Source organism: Cetorhinus maximus, chromosome 13, assembly GCF_964194155.1.
Source record: "Cetorhinus maximus chromosome 13, sCetMax3.hap1.1, whole genome shotgun sequence".
Taxonomy (NCBI): Eukaryota; Metazoa; Chordata; class Chondrichthyes; order Lamniformes; family Cetorhinidae; genus Cetorhinus; species Cetorhinus maximus.
The window spans coordinates 20,726,681-20,735,285 of NC_135891.1; the positions used below are offsets into that span (position 1 = coordinate 20,726,681).

Below are 8,605 nucleotides of genomic sequence, written 5' to 3' on the forward strand. Positions count from 1 at the left end.
CAGGAAGGGGGATAGAGCCAGTGCCAGGGAGTGGAGTACATAGTGGGAACCAAAGACAATGGTTGCAGTCTTCCTAAAATTGAAGATTTAAGAGGAAAATCAGTGCCCCAAAGTATTTTGATATCCTCTCAGTGTTTTGTCTCTATGTTTTCCCTTGGGGACTTTTCTTTTCAATTTATTTGCTGGCTTTCTGCTTTGTTTACATTTTTCCTAGTGTTTAATGTTTTTTTCCTGCAAAATCCTTGTGGTTTGCTGTTGGAGTTATAACAGCATTTCATCTCGAGCTGCTCTCACTGACAACTGTCATTGCAGCTGCTGAATGTTGCTGTGTGTCTCCATGTCACACCTAAGAAACCAAAGAGAAAAACTGAGGCCCATAGTCCAGGGGGATACCAAGGCTGACAATTATGAAAGATATGGGCCAGGATTTCACGGCCCCTCTCGCCCAGAGGGATATTACAGTCCCGCTGAACCGAATGGAGATTTAAATGGCTTGCCACATCTGCTGAGGGAGACATGCCACGGCGGGCCATAAAATCCTGGCCATGAGGTAAATCAAGAAAATTTAAAAACAAAAAACTACTGCGGATGCTGGAAATCCAAAACAAAAAACAGAATTACCTGGAAAAACTCAGCAGGTCTGGCAGCATCGGTGGAGAAGAAAAGAGTCGACGTTTCGAGTCCTCACAACCCTTCAACAGAACTGAGTACTCAGTTCTGTTGAAGGGTCGTGAGGACTCGAAACGTCGACTCTTTTCTTCTCCACCGATGCTGCCAGACCTGCTGAGTTTTTCCAAGAAAATTTAAATATTGGTTGAGGGCATAAAACAGGAAATACTGCAAGTATGTTGCCATTTTCCAACATCCAGGTGGGAATAGATCGAAGGTATCAACACTGGAAACTGGGAGAACAGCAAGACCTTTTACAGAATGAACAAAATCAACAATTGAGGGAAGGATGAGTGGGCGTTTAACATCCGCATGATTCCACATTAAACTTTGAATGTAAGCCTCACTACAGGACTTATGCAAACAATCCAGGATGCCACTACAGCACAGTATGAAAGGAATGCTGCCTGGTCAGAGATGCTTTATTTCAGGTGAGAAGTTCATTCCAGGTCCTGCTTTAGTAAAAGATGCCCCATGGAACAATGCAAGAGTGAAGTTCTTCCAGCGTCCTGGCCAACATTTTTCCCTCAGTTAACACCACTATGAACAGATTAACCAGTAATTAATAATAAATCCAATTTGCTGTATGTGGGGCCTGTGTTGGCTGCTGACTAATATGTTTGCTGATGTGACTGACTTTGAAAGTATTCATTAGCTGTGAAGCATTCTGAGGCCAATACAAAGCACAGAATAATTGCAAGTTCTTCCTTTCATTTGCTTGAGATAAGAATTAATTAAATTTACTTTAAAAAGAACTTTACTGGAAATCTATTGCACTGAATTTTATGGACATAAATCATCCCTGAATATTATTTGAATATTATATATTTACCTGCTGCAATCAATTTTTACATTGTAGTAAAATAATCCATCATCTTCTGCACTAAGGGCATCATTAATATGTTCATGAATTATAGGAAACATATTAATGCTCCTTAGGCTAAGTTAACATTTATATATTTCTCAGTGATTGCTGTGTGAGAACTGTCAGGCACCACTTGGAATCACATGAACATCTTAAAGTCACCTAAATGCTAAAAAAAAATTGTAAGCTCGTGAAGTTTGAAATTATACTAAAACAGGTAACTTAGAGACATTAATCATTTTGGAACTAGATTAGTATGGCAGTTGAGTAGAAACATGAGAAAAAAATTACTACTGCCAAAATATTGCACATTTAATTAAAAATATGTAATATAAAAGTACAGAAAATGGAACAGAACTCGCACATGGAGACTTAGAAAGGGACCTGGAAACAATAATAGACTTGGCACCTCTGGTGTCTAGACAATGGAGTGAAGCAGGCATGCCCACATTTTTTCTAAATCTTTGAAAGCTCCTTAGGGCAATAATTGGAACCTCTAGGGCCATCAATAAAGTTTAAATCAATGTCCCTGTTAATTCGCATTATACCCTAAGCCGCAGATACTGATGGATTTTGGTTTCTGGCTTAGGATTTTTCCATCTTTTATGGGCTGCTGTTTGGACACCCTTGTGATAAAGAATTTTCCTTGGAGCAGCAAAGGTTGAGAGGTAACCTGATAGAGGTGCACAAGATTATGAGGGGCATAGATAGGGTGGATAAGAAGGCACCTTTTCCATTCATAGAGGGGTCAATAACCAGGGGGCATAGGTTTAAGGTAAGAGGTAGAAGGCTAAGAGGGGAGTTGAGGAGAAATTTTTTCACCCAGAGGGTGGTGGGAGTCTGGAACCACCTTGAAAGGGTGGTTGAGTCAGAAGCTCTCGTAACATTTAAGAAGTATTTAGATATTCACTTGCATTTCATTTGCATTGCCATAGCCTCCAGGGCTATGGCCCAAGCACTGGAAAATGGGATTATGTAGTCAAATCTTTGTTGACCGGCGCCGACATGATGGACCGATTGGCCTCCTTCTGCGCTGTAAACATCTAAGAGCCTATAATTTAAAAAATATATGGTAAAGCAATTTTAAAAAAATGAATGTTGGAGTGCACAGTCGGAATACAACAAAATAGGCCTGCCAAGGTTATCAGAGAATAGGAGGAGCCTATTGTTCCAGTACTGAATCTTTGAAAGAGCTATCCAATTAATTCCAACCTCCTGCTCTTTTCCCATAACCCTCCAAATTTTAAATTTTCACGTACTTATTCGATTCCTTTTTAGAAGTTACAATTGAATATGCTAACGCCAACCTTTCAGGCAGTGCAGTCCTGATCATAACAGCATTTCTCCTCATCTTCTCTCTGGGTTTTTTGGCGAATTATCTTAAATCTGTGCCCTCTGGTCACTGATTCTAGTTACGTCAAGGCTTTACAATAAATTAATCAGAACGCACTCAAAGGGTATTACCATAAATATTTGGAATGTTAGAATTATGTAAGTTTACAGCACATGCCTATGCTAGCTCTTTAATACTGCAATCTAAAGCTTATGCTACTACCTGCTGTCTCCACATTGACTTGTGCCTTCTTTTACTTCATATGTTTATCTGCTCTTCTCTCAAGAGATTTAATGGCCTGTGCTTCACCTACGTCCTGTGACAATGCAATCTATGCTTTAACAACCCTATGTAAAGAACTTTGTTTAACCTCTCCCCTCATTTTCATATTGGCAGGTTTAAATGGAAGATTCCTCTTCACTGACTTCCTAACCAGAGGAAATGCTTTTCCCCTCTTCACACTATCAACGCATTTCAGAATTTTAAAAACACTCCATTAATTCTCTTCTTAGCCTTCTCAAACCTCATTTCAAGAACTGTAGGGCTGAATTTTACATGTATGAAGGAAATCCTCCCACTTGGACCCAAAGCGGGTCCTGAGACCTCTGAGGCAATATTACTGGCCCATTATTATTATTAATATTCCCATACCTTGACAACGACCTCTCTCAAAGGCCAACATTGATGAAGAGATCCAACACCAGGTCAGGTGGGCCAGCTTAGCCTTCTACAAACTACAGCAGTGAGTGTTTGACCATAAAAACCTCCACAAGTCAACAAAAGTCCTAGTGTACAGAGCTATTGTTGTCACCACACTCCTATACTACAGTGAGGCCTGGACGGTGTATCAGTGACACATAAGAGCACCAGGGAAATTCCAACAGTAATGCCCCTGCCGAATCCTTCAGATTCAATGGGAGGACTGTTGAATGCTAGCATCCTTCTTGCTCACAAGCAATCAGGCAAAACTCCTGAAAACCAGCTTTGGTGAACTCGACACTGTCCGGATGGCCGAAAACAAATCTCCCCTGCCAGGTCCTGTTTTCTCAATTCTCAAATGGCCAACGTTCCAGGGGAGGACAAAGAAAATGTTTCAACGACACTCTGAAGCTCCCCTTGAAGCACGGCAGCACTGACTTTAATGACTGGAAGGAATTTGCTACCAATAGTTAGTTCAAAAGGGCAACAGCTTGTCCATCAAGCTGCATCATACTTAAAGTCCCAATGTCTTAATGATGAGGCGGTGCGGCAGCAGAGAAGGAAAGAAAAGGGAGCAAATCCTGCTTCACTCTGAATCCTACTACCTCATGGAACATCCTGCACATGTGCCCAAATATCAGTGGGTCAAGAGTTGATCTGTTCAGTCACATGAAGACCCATGGCAGAAACTCACAACCCTGAGTACACATCATCTTCAAATCGAGGAACTGCCAAAGATTCACTAATGAACCTCACACATGAAGAATGGCTACTAAATGAGCTGCCTGGAATTGTGAAATCATAGCCAGCAAGAGTAACTAGCCTGGATTTTCCATCTGACATTATTCTACTACTGGTGATTAAGCAATGCTGACTGGAAAATGTAATCCAAGGCCTAAAGGAGGGAAAAGACAACAATTACTAGTATTACTAGAGGCCACTGCTAGAACTGCCATGCAATTGAGGGCAGTGGCTTGCCTCAAGCTACTGGTCTAGTCAGAGGGCCAGCAGCTCGGCAGCACCACCGATAGAGATGGCTGCTTCCCCGAGTAACGAGAGAAGGACAGCGCTCTTCCGTGTCAAAACGTATTTGAAGGGCGGATAAGAATTTTTTTTAATGTGCTGGGGTCAGGTAGATAGGCAGACCCTGGCAATCGAGGGGTGAACCCTCCAGCAGTGGCTCTGGGGTTGTGGGGATGGCCATTGCGGCAAAGCGCCCCCTCTGTTGGCCATACAGTATCCAGAAAGGAAGCCCCCCCACTCTCCCCCCGCACCCAACCTTGCCTGCCCCAGGAAACCACTGGGAAACCAGCATTGTGTAACTGGGGATCTCCTCAGGTTGTGGGGGACAAGGGTGCCACTGGTAAAATCTCTACATCATGGTAAAATTACTATTAATTGGTTGGTTAATTGAATCTGGGAATATCCCATGGCAGTGGGAAGACATCTTCTGTCACTGTTCTATGAATTCTCCGGCCTCCCAGTCCAAAGGGCTGGTAAAGTTCATAATGTGTCATCATAGATCCTTGAGTTTAGTGCTCTTTTTATACTCAAATGTGCAGAACATCAAACAGTACTCTAATTATTGTCTATCCTTTTGTTGTTGCACTTTGTGCACCTATTAATTAAGCAAAGTTTAAAAATGGCATTTTGGATTTATCAACTTGCACATGCCTAGCATAATAAATGGATTCAAACAAATAAAGCACATTCAAAATGCTGTCTTGGAAAGTTAGGGTAAATACTGTCCTTCATGTCCTTCGCTGCTCATGTATTTTTCTAAAGCAGTCTTGCGCCTCTCCCAGGGAGTTTTCAGGCCAGTAATGAACCCAATGGTGCTGACAGGTTGATAATAGATGTCGACTTCAAGATGGGGTGTAACTTGGAGGAGAAATTAATGGTGATGGTTTACGCTTGGCATTGCTGCCAGAAGTCAGGAGGCTGGGAGGTGCTATTGAAGCACATCAGCAAGTAGTTGCAGTGTATTCTGTAGGTCGTACACAATGCAGCAATAATATTGCATCAGTGGAAGGGGTGAAGTGAGTTTATTGACAGAAACGCTGAATAAACTACTCTGTCATGGATGGTGTGGAGTGTTTTGAGTGTTGTCCTAGTTGATCCTACCCAGTCACATAATGAGTATCACCTCACTCCCTACTTTATCCTTGTGGAGGAGATGCTTTGAAGTGTTAGGAATACAGCCATTTTCTGGTCTACACATGTGGTAACAGTAGCTGGTCCAATTATGAACCGTTGTACGTTGACATGTTCTGCTTATTTACTGAAGATGCCCACATCCTGTGAATGAATTTTAAAAAACAACTACAACTGCATTGCCACATGTTAGGTAGGATTCCAGCCACTGGAATATTTTTTCTTTGATCCCCATTTAACTTAGCCAAGGTTCCTTGATGATCTACTTGGTCAAATGCTGCTGTGGTATGAAGGACAGTTACACTCTTCTCAGGCATTTAGTTTATCTCAATCTGCATCAAAGGCATGAGAAGGTCTGGCATTGAGTAATACTGGTAGGACCTGAACTGAGCAGCTAATGAAAATTGATCAGGTGAGAATCTGTTATATCATCAACTTTTATAAGTTAGTTTTTGTGAAAGTGTGCAGATTTTCATTGCAAACAAACGCTTGGTCAATGCTGTTAATATGTATTTAACTGCAGGACTATTTTTATCCTTATTTTAACACATATTCCCAACAGCTAAAAGGGCATATGAAGAGTTAAAGTCACGAAAACTTGATCAAATCATACAGCTGGAAGAAATGGAATTATGATGTTTTGAAACATATGATTGTATCTTGTCTTTTTTTAATTCCCTTCTTGGCAATGGACAAACACTAATGCAAATAAATGTGACATTCATGGGGACAGTGGGATAGCAGTAATGTTACTGGACCAGTAATCCAGAAGTCTGGACAAGTGCTTCTGAGACGTGAGTTTAAATCCCACCATAGCAGCTGGGGGAATTTAATTAATTAGCCATTACAATCTTTTTTTATTTGCTTGTGGGATGTGGGCGTTGCTGGCTAGCATTTATTATCAATCCCTAATTGCCCTTGTTCAGAGGGCATTTTTAAGAGTCAACCACATTGCTGTGGGTTTGGAGTCACATGTAGGCCAGACCAGGTAAGGACAGCAGGTTTCCCTCCCTAAAGGACATTAGTGAATCAGATGGGTTTTTACGACAATCGACAATGGTTTCATGGCCATCCTTAGGCTTTTAATTCCAGATATTTATGGAATTCAAATTCCATCATCTGCCATGGTGGGATTCAAACCCAGGTCCCCAGAGGTCCCCTGGGTCTCTGGAATACCAATGCAGTGACAGTACCACTACACCACCACCTCCCCTAAATGGTCATAAACTTACCGGATTGTTGTGCAAACCCATCTGGTTCACTAATATCCTTCAGGGGAGGAAATCTGCTGTCCTTACCGATCCAGGCCCACAGGGCTATGGTTGACCCTTAAACTGCTGTCTAAAATGGTCTGGCAAAGCACCCAGTGCAGGAGGCTCACCACCTGGTCCCAAGGTCAAAAAGGGATGAGCAATAAAAGCTGGCCTTGCCAGCGAGGCTCACATTCCAGAAATGTTTTCTTTTAAATCTGCTGTAATTGCAATTCGTGCTTTAAATTGCAATGGCGTAAGTGGTGCAAACATCATGAATTTGACTAGGGTACACACTGATTCTCCAGGAGTGAATTCGCGCCAGCTGGAAAAATAATCAGAATACCTCACTAGGAGCAAAGCAACAGATTGGGAGAAGCAGTCTGTCACAAAACTATAATATTTTTCACAATATTATTGTAGGCTTATGAGTGCGAGTGTGGATGGTTTGGTCTGTGTGACTGATTTAATTAAACTGGAGTCCGATAGACTGCAAGGTTGAAATTATCAAAAGAAGTTAGATGTAAAAGACATTTGAAACGTTAATGAGTAAACATGGATGAGGGCAGCATATAGGGTGTGAAGGAAATTTGCATTTTAAGATAAGTGGGAAGGTGTTGGGGTTTCATATGGATGGTAGGATGTTTACAACTAACAAGACAAATAGCGCAAGATTCTTACATTTATTTTCCCTAAATGAAAGAGTACATATTGACAACATGAAAGATATTATGGGAGAAGTAAATTTTCAAAGGCCTATAGAATAATGGGTATTACAGATTAAAGAGAGAGAAACCATATATGGACAGTAATGGAAGACTATGTAGGGGGTGTGGCCATGTGAGATCAAAAGGTACACTTTGTGAAGCAGTCGTTGGGGAAAAGCCTTCAGCCACTTTAGCAGAAGTCTGCTGTGTCCAGTGACTAAAGTTGTGCTACAAGCCTTTGGAATTCCACTGTTGAGTGAGTGCTGTGGTAACCTTGCTGGGTTGATTTTATAATTTCAGATCTGTTTTGAACTGTTGCATTAAAGGGGGTGTGTAGTTGGGAGCCTGTTTAATTAAGAATTTTGGAAATTGTTAAGACTAACTAACCGCGCAGTTATAACCTTGTATGTGTTTATTGTTTTGTTTTCTTTCTTTTGCTAATAAATGTTTTAACTTAATTTTAAAATCTCTAAAGGTGTTAGTGGACTCAATTCTGCTCAATTCAGTGCATAAGCCTTCTTGTAATAAATACAAATTGCAAAACCATTGTGATTGTGTGGCCAGGTTTCCCTTGTGGATTTGGTCTGGGTGGCACAAATCACCTGCCACGTCATAACAAGACCAATGCCTGATATAAAACCAAGGTACAGGGCCCAATACAGAATGGAATAACATGGGACAGAATTTAATGCCCCCACCTCCATCTCCAGAGGTGAATTTGGAGGCCATAGGGAGGTGTGGTGGGCACCATTTGACCAGGCTAGAAGGTGCAGAGTGGAGATGCCACTGCCTTCCCAACTCTTTACCCCCACCCCCATGCTCAAGATCAAGATCTGGTGGGTGGTAGTAGTGGGAAGGGTGGGGGACTGTCAATTGAAGTCCTTCTCATCACCGCTAAAATTCTACCAGTGGCTGGCAAAGAGCTCAT

At 41.7% G+C, this 8,605-nt stretch overlaps 1 long non-coding RNA gene across 1 annotated transcript; it reads left to right on the top strand.

The window, feature by feature from the left end:
* Positions 1-311: 311 nt before the first annotated feature.
* On the top strand, positions 312-8,135 carry LOC144688477 (uncharacterized). The gene is made up of 3 exons (XR_013578424.1): positions 312-550; positions 789-1,100; positions 3,264-8,135. It is a non-coding gene; the product is annotated as an uncharacterized LOC144688477 (long non-coding RNA).
* The last annotated feature ends 470 nt before the right edge of the window (positions 8,136-8,605 follow it).